Raw genomic sequence first — 10,598 nt, forward strand, 5'->3', positions numbered from 1 at the left:
GGCACTGCATTGAGAAGGGCACTGCATTGAGAAGGGCACTGCACTGAGAAGGGCACTGCAATGAGAAGGGCACTGCATTGAGAAGGGCACTGCATTGAGAAGGGCACTGCATTGAGAAAGGCACTGCATTGAGAAGGGCACTGCAATGAGAAGGGCACTGCATTGAGAAGGGCACTGCACTGAGAAGGGCACTGCACTGAGAAGGGCACTGCATTGAGAAGGGCACTGCATTGAGAAGGGCACTGCACTGAGAAATGCACTGCACTGAGAAGGGCACTGCACTGAGAAATGCACTGCATTGAGAAGGGCACTGCACTGAGAAGGGCACTGCATTGAGAAGGGCACTGCATTGAGAAGGGCACTGCACAGCAGTCCATCACACCTGGCATTGCATTGAGCACTGCACCACCCTGTGCATGGCACTGCATCCATCAGGCACTCCATTGGATGGGGGTACCGCATTCTTTTTGGGCACTGCATCACTCGGGACGTCGCATCACTCAGGGCACTGCACTGTGCACGGCACCGCATCGTGCATGGCTCTGCATCGTGCACGGCGCCACATCCATCGGCCACTGCACCACCCACATGTGGCACTGCATCACACATGGCACTGCATCACACATGGCATCACATCCCTCAGGCACTGACAACACGCACATGGCACTGCATTGCTCAGGGCACTGCACCCAACATCACTGCCAGCACAGCTCTGCCCCAACCCAGGCACGGATGCTCACACCTCAAGCCAGAGCTGCCTCCTGAGCCCTCCCTCCCTTCTTTGGCATCACCCATCACGGGGTGAGTGCCGGCACCTGGAGCCCTCAGCCATGGCACCGTGAGCACCGCCTGCTCCCACCGGCTGCCCCTCCAGCACATTCCAGCAACAGGAAAACAAGCAGTGGGTTTTGCACAGGAAAAGTGTCTTCCTCCTTTGCCCTTTTCCCAGTGAGCAGAGGGTGCCATTCTCCCTGTGGTGCTGACGGCCATTCTGTGTCCGGGATCGAACACTGCTTTGCAGAAAGCCATCCCCGTGCACAGAGCTGCTGAGTGCCCGGCTGTCACTGCAGCACAGCCCGGAGCCTCCCAAGCAGCTCCCGGAGCGATCAGAGCCACGCGCAGCACTGCAGGTGCAGGTTTGTGCCAACGTATGTCTGCAGAGCAGTGCAGGAGATGCAGTGCTGAACGGTCGCGGAGCAAGCAGCGCTGGATGCATTCACCAGGACTGGAAAACAGCTCCACGACGCTGGAAGCTGTCGGGAGCAGAGAGATGCTGGAGCAGCCGCTGGCAATTCAGCCCTGGGTTCGCACCGTTCCCTGTGCCACGGCCACACCTGCATGCAGCCACCTCAGTCCCACCTGTGTGCGCTGCCCGGAGGCTGCAGTGCAGCATTGCTGCGGTGGCTGCAGTGCGAGGGGAGTTTCGCCAGCAGCCCTGGCATCCCGCAGCCCCAGCTCTGCCAGCAGGGATGGAGCAGCTCCAGCGCGGGGGTGGGAGGAGTGTTTGCGCTCCGCCATCCGCACCGGGAAGCGAGCCGGGTCGGCACGGCCATGGGATGAGGCGGAATGTGGGACAAGGCAATGGGAACCGGTGGTGGTGGTGGCGGCACTGGCACAGAGCCCCATCCCTGGGGGTGTTCTGAGGCTGTGGATGGGGCCCTGGGCAGCCTGAGCTGGTGGGGGCACACACCCCTCTGCAGGAGACCCTTCCGACCCAACTGTTCCCGGTTCTGTGACCATTAAGGGCCCCTCCAACCCAACCATCCCACAGCTCTATGATCTTTCATGACCCCTCCACTCCAACCACCCCATGGCTCTATGATCTTTAAGGACCTTTCCAACCCGACTGCTCCTCAGTTCTGTGATCTTTAAGATCCCCTCCAACCCAGCTGTGCTGCAGCTCTCTGAATCAGTGCGGCTCTCCGAATTAACGTGGCTCCGAATTAACGCAGCTATGAATTAACGCGGCTCTCCGAATTAATGTGGCTGTCTGAATTAACCTGCCCTGCACTTGCAGGCTGCTCCCTGCCCCCCCCGGGTGCAGCAGGGCCGGAGGAATCGGAGCGGATCCTGGAGTGCAGCCCATGGAGCTGAGCCGCGGAGAGCCGGCACGCAGAGGGGGAAAGTAAATGGAAAAAAAAAAAAAAAGAAGAAGAAAAGAAAAAAAGAAAGAAAGAAGGAAAAGTTTCCACTCATCAGCCGTAAGTTGTTGTGGGTTTCTCGCTCTCCTTGGGTCAGAGACCTGATCGGTTAAATGTATTCGGTGATGTCATTCCTTCCAGAAGGAAAAAGCCTTTCCTGCCCCAACTGAGCCGCTTTACAAACGCTTTAAATATCAGCTCTGGGGCAGCCAAGAGACAGAGTAATGGAGCTCCTTTTTCACGGCTGTATCAGCACCAGTTAATCACCGGCTCTCCCCCGCTCCCCCCCAGCTCCAGCCCTCCCTGTCCCCACCACAGAGAATCAATCCCCCGCAGCACCGCAGCCGCTCCTCATTGCGGGCACGGCATCGCACGGGCTCAGGGACAGCCGGTGCTGTGGGGAAGGGGCTGCCTGGTCTCAGCTCCGACGTGCTGAGCGTGGAAACTTTCCGTCCTGGAGCACCAGGAGCCCCAACGAGTGCCCGAGCTGCACAGCTGTGAGCTCCCGGTGCCGCGCCAGCCCGGCTTCCCACGGCGGCCCCAGGCACCGGAGCTGGTGCCGAAACCATCCCCGGTCTATGGGGGGAAGGGGAGAGATGTGCAGCACAGGCCCCAAGCCATGCGCCGTGTTCCTCTGGCTCCTCTCAGCCTCTGTTTAACCATCAGTGAGTGGCAGCCGAGCTCCCACAGGAGCCCACGCGATGCCCCTCACCGAGGAATCCACAGGAAACCCCATGGCTGCGGCCAATGGAGAAGGGCTCGTCTTTACCGATGGCACCGGCGGTGGGATTGGGTGTGCCTGCAGTTTGCTGATGGCCCCCCGACCCAACAAAAGGAAGAGATGGCATCTAGAGAGACCTGGGTGAGCTGAGGGGTGGGTTGGAGATGGATGGGCTTTGAAGACCCTTCCAACCCAACCCATTCCATGGTTCTGTGCTCTTTAAGGATCCTTCCAACCCAACCCATTCCGTGGTTCTGTGCTCTTTAAGGACCCTTCCAACCCAACCCATTCCATGGTTCTGTGCTCTTTAAGGACCCTTCCAACCCAACCCATTCCGTGGTTCTGTGCACTTTAAGGACCCTTCCAACCCAACCCATTCCATGGTTCTATGAATCTAAACGCTTTGGTGGTTGATGTGCGGTGGAAGATGGGATGCGATGTGCTGAAAGCAGAGCTCTCCACCCTTTGCTGACAAGATGGGACAACAAAACAGCTCCAATCCCACTGCCCAGGGAGGTAGAGGGGGAGTCCCCATCTCTGAAGGTGTTACAGAACAGTGGAGATGTGGCAACTGGGGACACAATCAGTGGGCATGGTGGGAAGGGTTGGGTTGGACTGGTGGATCTTGGAGGTCTCTTCCAACTTTAATGACCCTGTGGTTCTATTTAGGGTCATGGTGAAGATGGATTGGGGTTGGACTGGGAGATTTTGGAGGTCTTTTCCAACCATAATGACTGTCATGGTTACTGCTGTGACAAAGACTCTATGGTTCTGTTTAGGGTCATGGTGGTGGTAGGTTGGCGTTGGACTGGGGAATCTTGGAGATCTTATCCATCCTCAGTGATTCTACGACCACCCCACCCCCCAGCACATAGCAGAGCGTTCCTGGTGCATGCGGCTCCGGGACCAACGTGGATCCTTGAGGTTCCATAGCATCGATCTCAGGCTGAAGCACCGCAGCTCCCGATGTTCCTGTTATTGGCATCACCGTGTGCAGACCCAGACGTCTGCACAGCCCCTGGCACCACATCTCCTCGTGGTGCTGTGACGCACTGCCCCGTGCCGTGTAAGACAATATGGCCGCACAGCGAGCGCGTCCCTCTCCTCCCATTTCATTTTCATTTAAACCTGACGCCGTTTCATCTTGTCAAATATCCCCGTGCCTCCTCCTGCATCCTGTTACTGTCCTCCCGACTCCGCTTCGCCTCCAGCCGACACAAATCTCCTCTCCTCACATCTCCTCATCTGCACGCTCCCCCCAAGCCTCCAATTATCCCCTCCATCCATCTCTGCAGCTCCTTTCGCTCTCCCTCCGCTGTTCCAAAACGGAATTGTGGAAATGGGGCATGGCACTGCAGCTGGAGGACCTCAGCGGTGGGCTGGAGCTGCAACGCAGCGCTTTCCTCCCCACGTCCATCTTTCAGCTCCTTCCTGATGTCGTGTGTGGCAGCTCATGCCTTCCCAGGAGTTGTTTGTGCTCGAGGGGACAGGAGGCACCGAGGAGCCCTGAGACACATCCTTCAGTGCAGGCAAGCACCCAAAGCTCTGTGCCACGGTCCCTCCCCAGTGCACAACCCAACTGCAGTGTGCGGTGCTTCCAGCAATGGGAAGCGGAGCTTTTTGGAAGGGACACAGCAACACTGAGAGGCACCTCCCCCTTGGAAAAAAAGTTGAGCGTAAAAAGCGTGGAATGGAGCAGCAGAGTTGGTTTGGGAAGTGGGAGGTTCCCCCAGTGCCACCCCAGGGCTGCCTATAAGCTTTGGCACGGCACTGACCGTTGAGTCTCTCCTTGTCTGGCTCTGGAGCTTTGGTAGAGCATGGCATTGCCCAGGAGCCTCTGTGCAGCACAGCCACACACAGAATCTCTCCTTGCATGGCTCCAGAGTTTTGGCACAGCATGGCACTGCTCACAGGGCCCCTCCTCGTCCATCTGCAGAGCCCTGGCACGGCACAGCACTGCCCATGAGCTTTGGCACAGCATGGCACTGCTCACAGGGTCCCTCCTTGTCCATCTCCAGAGCTTTGGCACAGCACGGCACTGCTCACAGGGCCCCTCCTCGTCCATCTGCAGAGCCCTGGCACGGCACAGCACTGCCCATGAGCTTTGGCACAGCATGGCACTGCTCACAGGGTCCCTCCTTGTCCATCTCCAGAGCTTTGGCACAGCACGGCACTGCTCACAGGGCCCCTCCTCGTCCATCTGCAGAGCTCTGGCACGGCACGGCACTGCCCATGAGCTTTGACACAGCACAGCCATCTGCTGGGTCCCTCCTTCCTGGCTCTGGAGCTTTGGCACTGCACAGCACTGCTTGCAAACTCCAGCACAGCACAGCTCTACCCACAGGGCCCCTCCTCGCCCATCTCCAGAGCTTTGGCACGGCACGGCCCACGAGCTCTGGTACAGCACTGCCCACGAGCTCTGGCACGGCACTGACTGCCCATGAGCTCCAGCATGGCGCTGCCCCCTCCTCCCTCACCGCTCCAGGGTCTGAGCACACGCTCGCTGGCCAGGCTCGCTCGCGGGGGGAGCACGGAGATCAGGCAGAGCCAGGCAGGTCAGGAAGCGCACGCAGGGCTGCGCACACACACACGCACACACACACACACGGAGTGATGAGTGAAGGAGCCGTCTGCCAGCAGCACATTCTGCAGCACTTTTCTCTCTTGGCTAATCAGCTACTGAAAGAAGAGCTCCCTGCGCCCGGCCAGCGCTCGCCCCCCGCCCGGCTCAGCTGCGCTGCGGAGGAGGGAAGTGGGCTTGGAACGGCCGCCGCGCTCCGAGGAGCACTCAGCGCTCCTTCATTCATTATCCACTGACATATGGAATAGTCATTGTGGGAGGAAACAGAACCAAACAAAAGCCCCAAACTGCTTCCTCCCAGCGAGGCCCTGACAGCCGCGGCAGCTCGCGGCCATTCATCTCCGTGCCGAGCGCCGGGGGGAGCGGCGGCACCGCGGGCACACGCACCGCTGTGCCACCAGGAGCCCCGCACGCACCGCGGGCTGAGCACCCGGCCAGGAAACCGCCGGGGTTTTGTTGTGTCTCTGCTCGGAGCTCACGGCACAGCGGCCGGGCACGCGGCCAGGAGGAGCTGCCAAGCGAGCAGGAGCGCGGGGCAGCGCGGGGCCATTACTCTTTATTAAGGAGCTCGGAGCCCCCGCGCAGGCGCTGAGTGACAGCGGCACGGCTCCGGGCGCCCCGGGGGCACCGTGGGATGTTTTCCCACCCGTGCTGCTTGTGGGGTCGGCTGTGGGCACAGCGATGGGTCGGACGGCGGCAGCCTCACGGGGAGAGCGCGGTGCCGTGGCGTCGCCCGGTGTCGGGCAGCCACCTGCGGGTGACAAGGCGCAGCCGTGAGGCACCAGGGCCACCTCTACCTCGATTCGGTGTGTGCTGTCCCAGGGCGCCCGGTGCTGTGGCTGATGGATGGGGACGCCGCTCCCGCAGCTCTGTGGAGCGGCACAACGGGGAGGGACACCCCGCTGTCCCCGGAGCATCTGCAGGGACGGACGGTGCTGTGCCGCACCAACACTCCTTGCCATGCTTTGCCCGAGGGCTGCACAGGGGTGGCTCTGGGATGGGAGCCCCCCGGTGCATCCCATCCATTCACCGTTTGCTCCCAGTGCCCGCGGCTGGGATGGGCTGAGCCCCATCCGCAGGGTCCTCGGGGCTGCACGCACCTCCAGTATCGCTCTCGAGAGCACCGCGGTCCTTTGATGAGGATGAGGCCACCCATTAATAAGGATGAGTTCACGCGTTAATTAGAACGACGCTACGAAACAGAAGCTGGGGGTCTCAACGAAGAAGAGATAAGGAGAAACGGAAGATAACAGTCCCTCCTGCAGCACGGAGGGACGAAGCCGGGGCAGCGCGGGGCGATGAGCACAAAGCGGCCACAGGAAGCAGCAGCAGCACCGGGGATCTTCTGGAGGAGAGATAAATACAATCGCAGAGGGCAGGGGGCTGGGAGCGGGGAACAGGAACAAAGCCACTGGAAGCTGCTCTGATGTCAACAGGTTCTGAATCAGCGCTCCCCCCACGGGGGCCCTGCACCGGGACCGGCTGGGGAGGGGGAGACCTCGGATTCCTGCATGAAAGGGTTTTTTTCCTGGGTTATGCTGGAGACATTACACAAGTGTATGTTTTCTATAGTCATATATTTCCCCTCTCTCTAAATCTCTATTCCAGACCCGGGGGCTGCCGGCAGCTCCAGCGCCAACCCAGGTGGGCCTCCAGCGTCCAGCCCCGGGGCACGGTGTGCTCCCAGGCCCCCCTCGTGTCTCCCGAGCCAGGGCTGAGGCCCTTCACTGGCTGCAGGAGCCGCTGCGCTGGCGCTCAGTGCCCCGATATACCACACCGTGCCTTAATACAACACGCCATGCCACGATATACCACACAATTCTGCAATATACCATGCCACAGAATCACAGAATGTATCCCAACTTGGAAGAGATCCGTAAGGATCATCAAGTCCAACTCCTGGCAATTGGGCTAAGAATACTCGAAATGGGACCATGGTCTCTCAAAATAGGGCCATGAGACCTCAAAATAGGGTTTGAGCCCGCAAAATGCCCTAATATACAACACCATGCCCCGATATACCACGCCATTCTGCAATATACCTTGCCATGCCCCGATATACCATGCCACAGAATCAGGGAATAGATCCCAACTTGGAATGGACCCATAAGGAGTTCAACTGCTGGCAATAGTGCTAGGACTTAAGATGGGGCCCCCAAATTAGGGCCAGGAACCCTGAAAATGGGGTTATGAACCCTCAAAATGTCCCAAAATACTACGCCATGTTCCAATATACCACACCATGCCCTGATATACCATATCACAGAATATATCCCAACTTGCAAGGGACCCGTAAGGATCATGAACTTCATCTCCTGGCAATGGGGCTAGGAGTTCTCAAAATAGGACTATGATCTCTCAAAAAAGGGGCCAGAAGCCCTCAAAATGGGGTTGTAAGCCCTCAAAATGCCCGGATATACCACACCACAGAATCAGAGAATACCTCCCAACTTGGAAGGGACCCATGAGGATCATCAAGTCCAACTCCTGCCAATGGGGTACGAGTTCTCAAAGTGGAGCCACAATCTCTCAAAATAGGGCCATATGACCTCAAAACGGGGTTTGGAGACCTCAAAATGACTCTATATACCCCACCATGTCCCAGTATACTACACCACGCCCCAATATACCACGCCATGTCCCAGTATACCACGCCATGTCCCAATATACCACGCCATGCCCTCCAACCTCACCAGCGCCCCACGGGCCACCCCGCAAACCCTTCTAAGCACCTTCCAGTGAACCCAAAGCCCGGCAATAGGGCCAGACCGAACGCCCCCGCGGCACTTGGCGCTCACCCCATCCCGACCCCAGGGCTCTGCAGGAGCAGCTGATTTGCGCCAATCGCGTTAATTGATTTAGCAGACGATTAAGAAAGGCATAGAAGTTGGTCTGGAACAAGCCAAGCCAAGGAGCATTCTGTGGCCCGGATCCTGCTGCCTTCTGCACAAGCAGTTTCCAACCTCCCGTGCCAGGCACCGTGAGCGCTGCGCTCCACCACCAGCCCCCCCGGCCCCGCTGGGTGCCAGCAGCGAGCTGCAGGGTGGGCAGCCCCCCGTCACACCCAACACTCTTTGACCAACGTCCCCCCCTCCGGGTTTGCACAGAAGGCGACGCAGTGAGAAATCCACCAGCCCTGCGTTGTATCCACACATATCATGTCGGCAGGCGGTCCTACCTCCTCATCCGAGCTGTCCTCCTCGTACTCATCCGGAACGCTCAGACCCTCGCTGTCCTTTGGAGGGGGATCAGCCCCCAGGGCTTTGCTCTTCCTGGGAGCCCCTTTGACCTGAAAGAGAAGAAAACAGCTTAGCAAGGCCCCGCCACGTGAAACTTTGTGCTTTTGGGTTCGCGCGGCGCAGCGCTCGCAGCTCCTCGGGGACGGCGCATTACGGGGAAGGAAGGAAGGAAAGAAAGGGCTCATTAAGCACCGCGCACTTCTGCTCATCTGGGACCACAAAGACAGAAAGTCCATCAGCCCCCGTCTGAGGACGGGCTGCCGAGCCGCGTTCTGACAGCTGCTCAGCTCACAGCGCTGCATTCCCACTCACTGTGCTCACAGCCTTTCCTGTCTCGGCTGCTTCCCCATCCCGGCTGTGCCCAGAGCAGATCTCAGAGCTCTGCAGAGCCCCTCTGCTCCTATGAGCTCGGTGCCACCCGATGAACCTCGGGGAAACAGCCCTGAATTGTGGGAAGAGCACGGACACAACGCCCTGCAAGGCGTGCGTACGGCCAGGGGCGAGGTGCTGCGAGGTGCTGATAGGTAAGGTACGAGTGCATGGAAGCTCTGCAAATGCAGACTATGGAAAAACAGATGCTGGGAAGGGTTTCTGGAGGTCTCTGCTCCAGTAAAGCCAGCTTCCAGGCTCCATCAGGGCACTGAGCACTGTGTTTGGTGACACAGTCATGCTCCCATTTCTCCATGGATGGAAACCTCATGGCTGCCTGGGTCCCATCCCAGAAATCCACCAGGACAAGAGCTCCTTCCTCACCTCCATCCAGGGATCCCCCTTTTGCTCTGCGCCCTGTCCCTGGGCAGGACAACAGCCTGGCTGCCTCTCCCTGCCAGCTCAGCCCTTGTGCCCTCCGTCCCTGCACCAAACCAGGTCCCCAAATGGATCCAGCTCATGGATGGCACACTGAGGTGCCACTCCCATCCCTGTTGGCAGGCTTTCACTGCGCCTCTGCCCAGCAGCCCAACATGAGGTCGGTGTGGTCGTGGACACCTGCAGCCCCCCAGCCCACCTCTCCTGAGCTGCTCCTGTGAGCTTAACCCCACTCAGGGTAGTTCTGAGCCTCGTATGGGATGCGCTGCCCCTGAGCTCCACCAAGCGCCCACCAGCCCTACCCTGCACTGCTCCAACTGCTCCCCATGGAGCAATTAGACTTAGAGTAGATATTAAGAAGAAATTCTTTACTGTGAGGGTGAAGCAAGTGGAGCAGGTTGCCCAGAGAGGCTGCGGATGCTCCCACCGCAGAGGTATTCAAGGCCAGGCTGGATGGGACTGTGAGCAACCTGGTCTGGTGGGAGGTGTCCCTGCCTACAGCAGGGGTGGGTGGAAATAGATGGTCTGAAAGGTCCCTTCCAACCCAAACCATTCCACGATTCTATGATGATCCCAGGTACACACACAGCCAGCAGAACCTCTCCCCACCTGGCAGCACAAGCGCAGAGGTCGCTGGATCAGCACAAGGGCTGCCTTGCCCTGCCCCACACAGAGGTCCTTTCCTACAGATGGGTTCTGCCAGGGCTCTAGCTCAGACAGAGCACTGGAGATGGGTGCACAACGCACTGGGGGTCAGCGGAGCACACAGCGATCTCAGCTGCCAACCCAAAGTCACAAAGAGGCCTCAATGGACTGAGGGCACCAATGGGGCAGCGTGAAACCAACCTCACCCGGGGCACCACAAGCAGCTGCTCTGCCCGAGCGCACTCCACTTCTTTTCCATCCTCCATTTTTCTCCATTTCTTTTCCCTTCTCCATTTCTTCTCCCCTCCAGCAGCCGCGCTGGGCAGAACACCTCTGGCAGCAGCACGGAGCTCGGGGCCACGGCAGGCAGAACCTTTCCCCGCAGTGCTGGGACGGCCCTGAGCGCCGCGTGGGTGCGAGGAGCCGGCAGCTCCTTCCCTGGAAAAGAGATTCGCTCCCCCATC

At 59.1% G+C, this 10,598-nt stretch overlaps 1 long non-coding RNA gene across 1 annotated transcript; it reads right to left on the reverse strand.

Annotated features, from left to right (window-relative positions):
* Nucleotides 1–6,602: 6,602 nt before the first annotated feature.
* LOC116217194 lies at nt 6,603–8,764 on the reverse strand. Its single transcript, XR_004161364.1, has 2 exons — nt 8,622–8,764; nt 6,603–6,788 (listed from the first exon to the last, which is right to left on the reverse strand). It is a non-coding gene; the product is annotated as an uncharacterized LOC116217194 (long non-coding RNA).
* Nucleotides 8,765–10,598: the final 1,834 nt, after the last annotated feature.

This window comes from Meleagris gallopavo, chromosome 15 (genome assembly GCF_000146605.3).
Source record: "Meleagris gallopavo isolate NT-WF06-2002-E0010 breed Aviagen turkey brand Nicholas breeding stock chromosome 15, Turkey_5.1, whole genome shotgun sequence".
NCBI classification, from domain to species: Eukaryota; Metazoa; Chordata; class Aves; order Galliformes; family Phasianidae; genus Meleagris; species Meleagris gallopavo.